Genomic DNA, 14,597 nt, shown 5'->3' on the forward strand with positions numbered 1-14,597 from the left:
ATGCTGCTTTTGTATTGGAGGGGGCTTTGGCATTCTACCATTTTTCTGTCAATCATTCTTTGTTTTTTTTTCCCTCTCTGTTTTGTGGATGTCTGGGAAGAGTAAGAATTTCAGGTTGTGTACAGTAGACATTCTCTGACACTAAATTGAACCATTGAACTATTAAACTATTGAATATTTCTCCATTTCCTCTTTATGTCTCATTTAAATGCTCTATTTGCAAAACTGAAGGAAAATTTGTTCATATCCTCAGCATTCTTCAAGGAATCCTCCATTTCCCTTTGAAGTGGAAAACATACTCTGGTTTTGAATCAGCTCTATTTTTGTATAGAGAAGATTCAGGTAAAGAACAGAATTAAGACACTCACCTGACCTGTGAAAATAGATATGCAACTTTTGATTATAAGTGGCAGTTTTCTTTTTCTGTAACTGAACCGAGAGAAAATCCCAATACCGTGATTTATTGCTGAGCTTTCAAACTACTTTTCTGAATTGGATAGTTCTAGTAGAACTCTTATCTTTACTAACTGAATAGAAAATCGCTCACAGTAATTGAAGAGACATCCCCAACAAATCAGAATTTAGTTAGGATACTAAAAAAAATCCTCTTGAAGGATTGTGAAATGGCTGTACTGCACGTCGAACCAGACCACACCTCATCAACATGACACCTATAAAATGTGATTCCACTGGAGTTAGATTCTTACAGATTTTCACATGTACTGAGATCCAGTGAAGAGTTTTTCTTGCATACAGATCAGATCATTACACAGTGCAGAGAGATATAACAAGGTAAAACAAGAACAATGCAGGATAAAATGCAGAGAAAGTGCAGTGCAGGTAAACAATGAGGTGCAAGATTATAACAATGCAGATTGAGCTCAAGTGTTCTGCAACTAGAGGCACTGGTCATTTTGTATGCAGTTCATTTGTACAGACATCACTTCAGGTTTGTAAGCTGTTTTTTTGCATCATTTCCTGCACAGGTGAATTGGGATTTCAACTCAGAGCGAACACAGTAAAAAGACATCCATCTCCATCCACTCTTTATTTGCCCTTGAAACAGCTATACTATCTTTTCACAAAGTTTTCTCTTTAAAAACACTGAAGAAAGCTTCCTGCTCTGGTGATTTTTGAGAAGGTGTTTAATTCTCTGCCTAGCTTAGTACAGAACACACTGAGAGGGCAGTCAAGTGAGAAGATAACTTGTCTTCAAAAGCATCGCTCGCAGACTGAAGACACATCTGAACGGCGTCCGTTACGATGTCAGCTTCTGACGCCAGCAATGTCGCTCACCAAGCCCTGGGAGTCAGACCAGAATGCGGGGCATCAATCGCGTCTTCATGATGTTCAACTATGATTAGCATAACTGGAGCACGAGCCTGCATCAGAGCAGAAAAGGCGAGACTGGGAGCTGCGTATGCTAAGCGCAAAATTGAAATGCAAATGGAAAAAGCTTGTTTAGACATGGAGAACGCTTGTTTAAGTATGGAGAAAGCTCATATAGAAGCTACAATGAGTGCGCTCAAGGGAGAGGGTGAAGCTTAGGATGCCTTAGTAGTGACAAAGGTGCATGACTTATACAGTGGCAGTAATCTCTAGGAAGGTAACTGAAGAACTGGCCATGTTGCAAGCCCTCTAATACAATGGGGTTGCTCAACAGAGAATAAAAGCAAAGCAGCAGGCAAAGACAGCAACCAGCTTCCTGTCATGCTTCACACCAAATTTTTACCCAGTTCCCCTCCTAACCCTTTATCCTGTGCTTCAGATTCAAATCCAAAGAAAGATGAACTCTCATCTAAGGTAGAGTAGTATCTATATGAAAGTGAATTTTGCAGGATTAGCCAAAGACAGCCTTTGTAATGGTTGGAACATTTGTAAGCAATTTCTCAGTGTACAGCAGCTGAATTACGCAAAGATTAGAAACCTTCTTGTTCAAATACAGGTAAGTACCGTGGAAGCAAGCAGGAACCTCTTCCCATCCAAAGTTTCCTTAGTGAACTTTGTTCCTTTCTTGACTCTGAGGGGCTACAGTGAGTTGGAGGACACATTAAGAAAACACAACTCACTTCAGAGGTATTTCATGTAATTGTCATTCTGGGTGAGCACCTCGTCACCCATCTGTTCATCAGCCATTACCACGAGCATAAATGTCCTCAAGGATTCTTTGAAGTGAGAAAGTTTAAAGACTGTGCAGTAAGATTGTTTTTAAGACCAGTCTCTGGGACTATCTCTCTTTTGCCAAAGACTTAATGAAATGATCATTTGACTTTTAGTTTCACAAGTTAAGATGTCAGGCAGGGAGTTTTCTGCCTTGAGAGGCACTGTCCATTTTGTACAAACATCACTCCCTGTTCATAAGCTGTTTTTTACATCATTTCCTGCATGGGTTAATTCGGATTTTGACTTGAAGCAAACATGATAGAAAGGCATCCGTCTTCATCGACTCCTAATTTGCCCTTGAAGCAGCAACAGCAAAGAAAAATTTTGGCAGGGTGATTAGAGAGAGTAAATTTGGTTGGGTAAGGGAAGGGATCACGTTGTGTGTCTGAGCTAGGCTGATTTCCCTACTTTCCATGGGTAAGTCAGAGGAACCCCCCCCCCCTCCACTTATCCCCTTTGGTCTGACAAAGGAAATCATTTGGCTTACCTGAAGGTCCTTATTAGTCCTCTCAGTAGCTGACAACCTATGAATATACTCTCTGTCTTGGGCTAAAGCAAAGTTACATTCCTATTAATCTAGAGTACCAAACTGCAGAATCTTCTCCAGTTCCTGCTGTTTCTAGTAACAAGCCACAGAGAGTTGTGAACATAGCTCAGTACATCAAAAAATCAACCTCCCTTCTATGGACTGTCTATACTTCTCACTGACGCAGTAAAGTAGCCTGTGTAATCAAAGACCCCAATGGATGTTCTCTCTTCTCCCCTCACCCATTGGGCAGAAGATATAAAAACTGAAAGCATGTATCACCAGACACGAAGAGAGCTTCTATCCCACTATTATCAGACTCATAAATGGGCCTCTTGTATGATAAAATGGACTCTTGGCCTCTCAATCTGTCACATTATGATCCTGCACTGCATTTTGTCTCTAGCTTTTACACTTTATTATGCATTGTTATTGTTTTATCTTGCTCTACCTCAATGCATAGTGTAATGGTTTGATTTGAATGCAAACAAGCTTTTCACTGTATCTTAGCACATGTGACAATAATACGTGAATATTAACACCAAGTAATGTGGCAGACTATGAGGTAAAGAAACCATCTTATCACACAAGAGGTCTGTTTATGCATCTGATATCAGTGCGATAGAAGCTCTCCGTGTGTCTGGTGTAGTGGCATTGGCACTGAACTTCGGGGTGAATGGTCCTGACTTCAAATCCGGCTGGCTCCTTGCACGCTTTCTGTCTGTGCTGGGTTGAACATTGACCTAGCAACCCAGCCTCATAAAGAAACAGTCAAATGTTATGGAAACTGCAAAATTTCACTTGAGGCACCAGAAGGCATTACTTTCTCCATTACTTTATCTTCTTCTTCTCAAGCCTATCACCTCCACTGGGTGATATCAATAGCATCCTCTGTCCTGGGCCAGTAGAAGATTGATTGGCCCTGGGGCTTCCAATTTCACCACATGATTTCATAATTCTATGAGCCAAAGGTCCTTCCTCTGCCTGGAATGAGTTCTTTTGCACCTCTGTTGGCATTTCTGTAGTTTTTTATTTTTTTAAATATGGGATAGGGGTTGCTATCTCTATGCCTATTATTTTATCATGTTTTCTAGGAATAAAACCAGGATCACTGATTTATGATTTGTTCCTTAAACTTCAACAACCATTTTGGAAACAGATTGGTCAGTGTTTCTTCTTGTATTCTATATGCTGTACATACTGTTAAATCCTGATGCTTTTGCGATTCTGAGGTTCTTCAGATGTTTAGAATGAGGCATAAACTTGTTGCTTATGATCGTTTTATTAAGTGTTACAAGAGCAAATCAGGAAGAAGGTACAGGAACCTTTGGACTCACACCACCAGGTTCAGGAACAGTTATTACCCCTCAACCATCAGGCTCTTGAATCAAAGGGGATAACTTCACTCAACTTTACTCGCCCTTTTATTGAAATGTTCCCACAACCTATGGAATCATTTTCAGGGACTAGTCATCTCATGTTCTCGATATTTATTGTTTATTTATTTATTATTATTATTATTATTATTAGTTTCTTTTTGTACTTGCACTGCTTGTTGTCTTTTGCAAACTGGCTGAATGCCCACGCTGGGGCAGTCTTTCATTGATTCTTTTATGGTTATCATTCTATTATGATTTATTGAATATACCTGCAAGAAGATGACTCTCATGGTTGTATATAGTGACATATCATCATCATCAGTAGCAGCATCATCATTATGTCCTGTGTCGTATGACATAGGTGATGATAGTCTCAGGACCATGATTGTTCTTGGCAAATTTTCCGACAGAAGTGGTTTGCCATTTCCTTCTTCCGGGCAGTGTCTTTACAAGATGGCTGACCCCAGCCATTGTCAATACCCTTCAGAGCTTGTCTGCCTAATGTTAGTGGTTGCATAATCAGCATTTGTAGTAAGCACTAGCTGCTCATGTGACCATCCACCACCTGCTCCCGTGACTTCACATGACCCTGACCAGGGGGCTAAGCAGGTGCTACGCCTTGCTCAAGGGTGACTTGCAGGCTAGCAGAGAGAAGGAGCTCCTTACACCTCCTTTGGTCGAGGCACATCTCCTCCCCGCCACTCTATGGTGACATATATGTACATTGATAATAAATTTGTTTTGATAAATAAACTTAGAACAAAGAACAGAGGAGGAGAAGGATGGTGAGTGGGAATGGAGTAGGAAAGAACAGACAGAGAAAGAACAGGGGAAGACAGCCTAAGGAAAAGAGAGAGATAAAAGTTGGTGCGGTCTTCTTATACAAGACTAAATTTCATTTATAACATTAACCAATCAAATAGACAGATTCAAGTAATATGATGTCTGCCACTGAAACCAAGAAGTTTCCTGCAAAATACAGAGGCAATTGCAACCACTGAAAGACTTGCTGCTGAAGTATCACATGTATATAGATGACCAGGTGAGGGTAGCTGACGGGTCTCAAACCCTTGGTGAGATAGGAAGTTGTCTATCCCAGCATGTGAAGACAGACTCCGGCGGACTGAGTGGACGAGACCAACAGAAGGTCCAACGGTCAAGAAGGCGGTCTCTGCAAGCGTCGTGGAACGTGTAGAGCAGGACAAGGCACAGAAGACATCCTGGTCATCCATTGCGTCTAGTCCCATCTCCAGCCGTCTCGACTCTTGTCTTGCTGCTGGATCCAGATGGGAATTGGGAAGAGAGAGTGAGGCTGACGCTGCGCAACTCTCCCTCACTTAAATCCAAATCAAGCGCTGGTCTCGACACCATCATAATGGTGTCGAGGTCTTCATCAATGACAACAACAACATATATATATAAAAAAACACAAACAAGCATAATAAAGTTAAGCTACAAGAAATATAACAATCTACAGCCCAACCCTGTGATACCCAATTAATGTTTGTTGAGGGACAACCTGTGAATCCCAGCAGGTATAGTGGGGCTTCTGCCTGGGGAAAGAAGTGACTTAATTCAATAAGGATCTCAGTCACGCGCTAAACAAACAACCAGTGTGTGTCCATGTGGTGTAGCTCTTCTACAAAATAAGTGTTTATTGGTAAATGTTAACCAAACAAAGAGGAGGTTCCAGGAGCCAATACCCAAACTATAATTTTCTGCTTTGTATAAATAAATGCATATGCTGTATCAGGTTACTGCAGTCTTTCAAGATGGGAACCGGACTGCAGATTTCAGATAAAATGTACTTGCTTAGTATTATTCCGGCAGTTTTGCAGTTCTAACCAATGTCTATGATGATACATGAATTATTTTAAACTGAGCTTGAGTCTACTTTTGGCTCATTTTTTATAAACACAGTGTAAGTTACATGGAAAGAAATTTGGCCTCTGATGCAAATGTGATTCTTTTGGCTTTTTTATAATTGAATTATTATTTTCCCAGCATCATGCCAGATAATAGATCTCTAAAAAATATTTTTCTATTTTTTTCTGTCCATTTATCTAAGTTATCACATTATATTTATCATGGTTTAAATAAATATGAGTCATAGAAGTTCCAAATGAGGCCTCAGTTTGTAAAAATCCAGAGATTAGTCATTCAGGAATCTGTATTTGGTTTATAGAAAATAGTACTGAATTCAAGTTAAACAAATCTCAAATTACCGTGTTAATTAAAAAATTGTGAATTATGATTTAATAGTTAATGAAAATATTTTGATTTTCACTCATATCCAAAGGTTTCTTGTTGTCTGTTTCTCAGTTCCCTGCTCAAGACTTTTAGTTCACACTGATGTTTTTCAACTGATTACATTCAGAAAATATTTTTTTGCTCTACATATCCCTCTGAATCTTATATGCTTTGCTCATTTGGTACTTAAAAGAGAAGCAACTAATAAAACTGAAAATAATAAATATAGAAATTGGACTGGATTGGATACCGTTACGATCTTTTTGGAGCAGCCTTTTTATGTGTTAAGCTAGGTACTTTTAATTCCTTGATGGATTCATTGACATACCTCTTCAATATTGAAATACAGTTTTCAAACTACAAATAACTCTTATGAAAGTAATATTCATTCATTACAAATTCATTGTCCCAGAGCCTGTTCCAAGCTCTGAACACCTTCCTGCACTGCTCACTTCAAGCTTTCTGCTTGCAAGCTTGCCATGCTCAGTTTGCCCTCGCAGGCTGATCCGTCCATAATGGTGAGGATGGTAACAGGGCCTTCTATGCCGTGAGCCTGTTGTGAGTAGGGCTGGGGAGAAAGGGGTGCATGACCAATTCACAAAGTAGTTGAAAAGCGATTGATATCTGGCTAAGCCACCGCCTGTCGGCAAGATAGCACCACAGCAGCACAGTGCTTAGCACAATGCTTTATAGTACAGCCAATCCAGGTTCAATTCCCTCTGCTGAGAGTAAGGAGTTTGGTTCTCCCCATGACCACGTGTTTTTTCTCTGGGTGCTGCAGTTTCCTCCCACCTTCCAAAGACATATAGGTAGGTTAAATGATCATTGTAAGTTGCCCCATGATTAGACTAGGATCAAATCAGGAGATTGCTGGGCGGAGTAGCTCAAAGATTGATAAGAGCCTATTGCATGCTGTATCTCAATAAATAGTAACTCAAAATAATCAAAAACCTGAATGCATGACATAATAAAATGTTAAAAACATTTTAAAAGTTAAGTTAAAATTAATCATAATTATTATTGCAAATGTACATGGAATTTAAACAAATAATAAAATACTTAACCAAAATGAAGAACATTTAATTGAAAGTAATTCATTCCTTTGAAAAGCTTTGGAGCATTGTTCCTCTTTCATTTCAAATTTTTCATAGTTTGTGTGGGCAGATTCCCCTGCCTAACCACTGTGGAAGTGTGGAAAGTTTGCATGGCTCCACCAGATACCATGAGACATTGAGGTGCAAGACTGTGTTGCATGAACAGAAGGTATGAGAGAAGACAGTGGACAGCAGAAATAATTAAAGCAGGTTAGGAAATGCTGACAAGGGATTTCTAAACACAAAATACTCTGCAGATGCTGGGGTCAAAGCAATACTCAGAACACGCTGGAGGAACTCAGCAGGTCGGGCAGCATCCATGGAAACAATCAGTCAACGTTTCGGGCCGGAACCCTTCATCAGGACTGAAGAGGGAAGGGGCAGAGGCAATGAAGCCTTCTCCTTCCCACCCTCCTACCACCTTCTTTATAGGGCCTCTGTCCCTTCCCTCTTCAGTCCTGACGAAGGGTTCTGGCCCGAATCGTTGACTGACCGTTTCCACGGATGCTGCCTGACCTGCTGAATTCCTCCAGCGTGCTGAGAAGGGATTTCTATCATGAGGTGAAAATAGCTTTATGTCAATTGACCTAAGTGAGTTGTTCTGGTAAAGGGTGGAGTTTACATGAGTCCATTGGTGGGTATGCCATTGGTGTATCTGAATAAGAGTGTTTTTTTTAAAGGACAGAGAATGATTAAGAAGATCTCTGGAAATGTCCAGCATTGACCTGACAAAGGTGTAGACCAGGTTTCTGGCAAAAGTGCAAGAGGAATCATGTGCTCTTCAGAAAGAACAGAGTCAAGTGATTTTCACATAGGGACCACTCTCTTCATAACTTAATGGTACTCATCCCTTCCACCACCCTATTCTCATCCCTTGCTGTTTGCAAAAGCAGAAGGTGTAATTCCTGTCCCTTCTCTTCCTTCCTCACAACTATCCAGGCATCTGAATTACCCCTTCCAGGTTTCACCTGCACCTCTTCTAACCTGCTTAAAATAAGATGCATCTGGAAGCTCAAGATGATAGTTGTGGACAGAGAGAGCTACTCCACTAGTGGGCCCTTGTACAGAGAAAACCACATCACATGCATCAAGCGATGTCCTGAGAAATGATACAGCAGGCAGTTTAACTGGGAGATTACAAAGGAAAGGACTGCAAATGCTGTAACTGGGAAGTTTGAAATAGAGTTGTCAGCAGTTACATGAAAGACTGCAGATATAGGTAACACGGGCTCCCCAGTAAGATCAACATAAAGCAGATTCAGATTGCAGCCCTTCTACAGAGAGTGGGGGCACTTCTTGTGCGTAAACGTGAATACTGGTAGCAATTAAAATCCTTTCCACAGCCTGAACTTCAGAGAGCTTGCAGTATAAAGCAATTTAAATAAGTTTAGTTGTGTATACAATTTAAGAGGTTGCAATTTCCACTACTTTACATTTTGTATAATGGCTGGCAATCAATGTTAGAATGATTAGGCCACGAATCCTTCTTAGTTGACTATTGAGTATTCCAATTACCTACAGATTAAAGGGTTGGGCTGCTGATTTACATGTCAACGAGTCAAGTTTACCATCAGCTGATTAGAGAAAAAAAGCACCTTTATCCTTTGGTGGAGTTGTAAAGCTTGAAATTGTCACCCTGGGGCTCTGCTACTAATTCTAATTATTATCAGGTTGTAGAGATAATGGAATCTCCTGCTGTTACTGATCTAATAGGTTTTGGGACCATTTTACTGCTTGCCTTTCATTGGCAATGAAAGTTACCCTACACACACACACTATTTCGCCTTGGTCTTTCTCTCTCTCTCTTTCTCACTCTCTCTATCTCTTTCTTTCCTCTCTCTCCCTAAATAGAAACATAGAAATATAGAAAACCTACAGTACAATACAGGCCCTTCGGCCCACAAAGTTGTACCGAACATGTCCCTACCATAAAAATTACTACGCTTACCTATAGCCCTCTATTTTTCTAAGCTCCATGTACCTATCCAAAAGTCTCTTAAAAGACCCTTTCATAGCTGCCTCTATCACCATTGCCGGCAGCCCATTCCACGCACTCACCACTCTCTGAGTAAAAAAACTTACCCCTGACATCTCTGTACCTACTCCCCAGCACCTTAAACTTGTGTCCTCTTGTGGCAACCATTTCAGCCCTGGGAAAAAGCCTCTGACTATCCACACAATCAATACCTCTCATCATCTTATACACCTCTATCTGATTACCTGTCATCCTCAGTTGCTCCAAGGAGAAAAGATGAGTTCACTCAACCTATTCTCATAAGGCATGCTCCCTAATCCAGGCAACATCCTTGTAAATCTCCTCTGCACACTTTCTATAGCATCTACATCCTTCCTGTAGTGAGGTGACCAGAACTGAGCACAGTACTTCAAGTGGGGTCTGACCAGGATCCTATATAGCTGCAACATTACCTCTCGGCTCCTAAACTCAGTTCCACGATTGATGAAGGCCAATACACCGTACGCCTTCTTAATCATAGAGTCAACCTGCGCAGTTGCTTTGAACGTCCTATGGACTCGTACCCAAGATCCCTCTGATCCTCCACACTGCCAAGAGTCTTACCATTAATACTATATTCTGCCATCATATTTGACCTACCAAAATGAACCACTTCGCACTAATCTGGGTTGAACTCCATCTGCCACTTCTCAGCCCAGTTTTGCATCCTATCAATGTCCCGTTGTAACTTCTGACAGCCCTCCTCACTATTCACAACACATCCAACCTTTGTGTCATCAGCAAACTTACTAACCCATCCCTCCATTTCCTCATCCAGGTTATTTATTAAAGAGTAAGGGTCCCAGAACAGATCCCTGAGGCACACCACTGGTCACCGACCTCCATGCAGAATATGACCAGTCTACAACCACCCTTTGCCTTCTGTGGGCAAGCCAGTTCTGGATCCACAAAACAATGTCCCCTTGGATCCCATGCCTCCTTACTAATCAGGAATAACCTCTTTAAGAATACACAATTGGATGATAACAGTATTAGGAAATGTTTAGCAAAAAATAATGACAATAAACTTAACTTAAGCAAAGGGCAATGCTTTGGGTGTTGTGAGAGGTATGTTTACCTCAGTTCAAGCAATGGACCTATGTAATTTCAGTGATATAGTGTTCTGATTTATGCACCAATTTGAATGTACCTAGTTGAGAAGATTAAGGGAAATCTACCCTTTATTGCAGATATGACTGGAGTTCAACTTCACCAATTTAATTTGAATTTAAATTTAACACAGCTTGCTGAATTTCTGCTTGATTCCATTCTGGGCCTATACATTTTAAAAGACACCTGAAATAAAATTTGTAGTCAGTTTTAACGTGCTGAACAATCTACAAGAAATCCATTTTTGAATTAAATCTAAGCAACACACACAAGGAACTCAGCAGGCCAGGCAGTATCTATGGAAAAAACAAGTAGAGTCGACGTTTCCTGCCATAATCCTTCAGCAGGACCCACGATCGCAGAGCGGAGGCAGTGAGAGAAGGATTTACTGAACTCCCGTCGAAGGGAAGATTTAAACTTCTTCAGGATAGGCATCCCTGGAAGACACTTGGCATTGTAGTAATCAAATCAGAAACAAGAGAAAATCTGCAAACAAGAGAAAATATTGCTTGGATTTCCAGCATCTGCAGACTTTCTCTTGTTCGTGATTTGAGTTAAATCAGCTAATTTTTTTTTAGACTTACATACATACTAATGTTTTACCTGTGCACTTAGTCATTGTCTTACAACATGGGAAGAGGCCCTTTGGCTCAAGTCAGAAATTAAGTAAGGTTACCTTTGGCATTTCCAACAATTCATGCAAAATATATATTTGAAAGGTATGTTGCATAGAATACCAGTTAAAAGAATACCAGTTATGTATTTTGATAGCTTTAAAGTGGTCAGATACAACATGGAGAGCTAAGAAACAATATTGGTAAACATGCATTATTCTACTAAGTTTACTGATGTAGTTGTCAGTGGAACATAACAGAAATTGTATGTGTCGGTGTGTGTTTGTAGAGTAGAGGCTGGGCCATGTGGAAAGGGTGTCTTCACAATGAATGATCAGAACCACGGATTAAGTTGCTCTTGGCCTACCTAGATCAGTATTCCAATGAAGTGATATCTGAGGTATGGAAAAAGGACATCTGCCCATTAGCTCTAATAAGTGTGTTACCAGGTATTTGTCGCCCTGCATATTGAAGTCAGTCTTACTAGAGTCCTGATGCTTAAATCTCAGTAGGGCAGTTTCATTAACACATGATAGTGTGGTGGCCATGAATGCACTCATAAGTGAGAAGACCTAACCTCCATCTTATGAAGGCAAGAACATTACATTGTTATGGAGGTCCAAAGGGGAGCAGGTTGCTAGAACAATGGTAAGAAGCCAAGAAAAGACTAGAAAGCATGAGGATAGGTGATTTAGCATCTATAATTTATGCTAGCAACAATCATGAGTTCTTCAACCTCAAAGGTTAATGCCAATTTTAAGCTGAAGTCTTTAAAGTACATGCCAGTGATAATTACCAGGGATTCATGGAACTCTCCAGGCACAGACCAGTGTGATTTTGGGGAATGAAGTGTGGGTTGCAAATTGTACAAACACTCACCTCTCATCTCCAGTAGCTTTAATGCAAGACCTGGGTATTGTTCTAATTTATAATCTCTGAGCAACACCAGAGTAACATCAGAAGTCATTCCAGGCGCCAGAGGGAACTTGTTGTCCTTGACATTATACTTAAAGGTTCACATCAGAGTTTACAGAAAACACCCTGTGAGTTACAGGCAGCCTCTGTGCCCTGCAAATCAAGCTCCTGCAGTCTAAATACTTCAGTACAACACACAATTCTGTTTAAAGACACAAAGAGGTATTGCTGATGCTGGAAATCCAGAGCAAAGCACACAATGTGCCAGAGGAGCTCAGCAGGTCAGGTAGCATCTATTAGTGAGAATAAACAGCAAACATTTTGGGCCCAGTCCTGATGAAGGGTGTCAACCCAAAATGTCAACTGTTTATTCCTATTCATAGATGCTGTCTGACCTGCAAAGCTCGTCCATCACATTGTGTGCAATACACACTTTCCTGTCAATGCAATTTTCCTGTCATGGATCTAGAAGAGATATTTAGCAATTTGTTGATATAAATTAGAAAACCATCATTAGCTAGTGGCAAAACTCAAAACAGATAAATTTAGTGAGGGTTCCATATAAATTTACAAGGCAATTATAACAAACTTGCAATCCAGGAGGACACCTGGCAGGAAAACACACTGGGAATTCAGAGATGAAGTTCAGTACTCCCATAGCATTTAACAACTGCTCAGCTGAATTCTGAACATGAGCTAGTAGTCTGCATTAGAAAGACAAGTTTGTAAAATCCACTGTTGTCTCTGTCCATTATGTCACACACACACACACAATCACAAAAACTTGGACACCTCTGTCTTTTACCATTACATGACATTTTCAAGGATGCCGTACAATCAAAGTTCAAACTAAACTTATTATCAAAGTACATATATGTCACTGTTTCCAACCCTGAGATACATTTTTGTGGGCATACTCAATAGAATAATAACCATAGTAGAATCAATGAAAGACTGCACCCACTTGGGCATTCAACCAGTGTGCAAAAGACACAAACTGTGCAAATAAAAAAAGTAAGAAATAGTAACAATAAATAAATCAGCAACATTAGAGATGGTGCTGGTGAATCACGATGTTCTGAGGGCTATGTACAATCCTGCTTTGCTGAGCTATGCTTTGTTGGTTGATAGAATTTGTGTTATTTGATCTTTAATAATCTTTATTTCCTCAAATAATGATTCTGTCCAAAACAGGGCAATGCGCAACTTCAGGAATTTAATGTTACGTTGTCCGATTTTCTCTCAGATTCACCTCGTTACAGTTTGATGGCAGTTTCTTATTGTCCAATGTAATTTGACATAAGTCTATGATTAATGATCAATCAGTATAAAATGAAAAATAAAAATTTGATAATTATTTGTAATGGTGTGGTTTGTAACATTGAAGCAGATAGATTTATTGCATTTTAAGGTTCACAATAATAGGACCGGCCATCGGAATGATCAGCACAGTAAAATCAATGTTCACATCTTTGGGTTTTATGCGGCTGCTGTGGATTCATCTTGCTCCCAATTCCAGTAAACTGTAAATTGCTTTCACAAAAGTAAACCTAAAAGAGAAGCACAGACTGGGAAAAAAAAATCAGACAGCAAACTAGGTATGCACGAAACTGAAAGAAAAAGTGATAGAAAAAAGGACAGGATTGATAGTTTTACAAAACAGTGTTAAATTCTATCCAGTTCCAGGACCAGGAACAGGTTTTCTATCAGTGACATATACAGAGAACAGAGAACATAGAAGAGTACAGCACAGTATCGGCCCTTTGACCCATGATGTTGTGCTGAGCCTTTAATCTACTTACGAAGTTTGTTGTGAAATGTGTTGTTGCAGCAGGAGTGCATTAAAATAATATAAATTACAATTAAGAATATAATAAAGATAAATAACCTATACAGAAAGCTGGAGAAACTCAGCAGGATCTATGGAAAAGAGTAAACAGTCTCTTCAGGACTGAAAAGGAAGGGGGATGATGCCAGAATAAAAAGGTGGGGGTAAGGAGAAAGAGACTAGCTGGAAGATGATAAGTGAAGTCAGGAGAGAATGGTCAAGGGCTGGAAAAGAAAGAATTTGATAGGAGAGGAAAGTGGACAATAGGAGAAATGGAAGGAAGAGGTGACCCAGGGGGAAGTAATAGGCAGTTGTAAAGAAGCGAAAGGTCAGAGTGGGGACTAGAGGAAGGTGGGTGGGGTGGGGTGAGGTGAAATTTGTTCACTGGAAGGAGAAATCGATATTCATGCCATCAGGATGGAGGATATAAGGTGTTGTTCCTCCATCTTGAGGGTGGCCTCATCTTGGCACCAGAGGGTCACAGCCTGAAACGTCGACTATCTATTCATTTCCATAGACGCTGCCTGACCTGCTGTGCTCCAGCATTTTGTGTGTGCTGCTTTGGATTTCCAGCACCTGCAGAATCTCTCGTGTTTACAAAATAAATGAGTAGTGCAAAAAGAGATGAAAATAGTAAGGTAGTGATCATGGGTTGATTGGAAATGCATATAAATTTGACCACTGCAAATACCTGCAATTTGGTT

The sequence above is a fragment of the Mobula hypostoma genome, chromosome 17 (assembly GCF_963921235.1).
Source record: "Mobula hypostoma chromosome 17, sMobHyp1.1, whole genome shotgun sequence".
In the NCBI taxonomy this organism is placed as follows: domain Eukaryota; kingdom Metazoa; phylum Chordata; class Chondrichthyes; order Myliobatiformes; family Myliobatidae; genus Mobula; species Mobula hypostoma.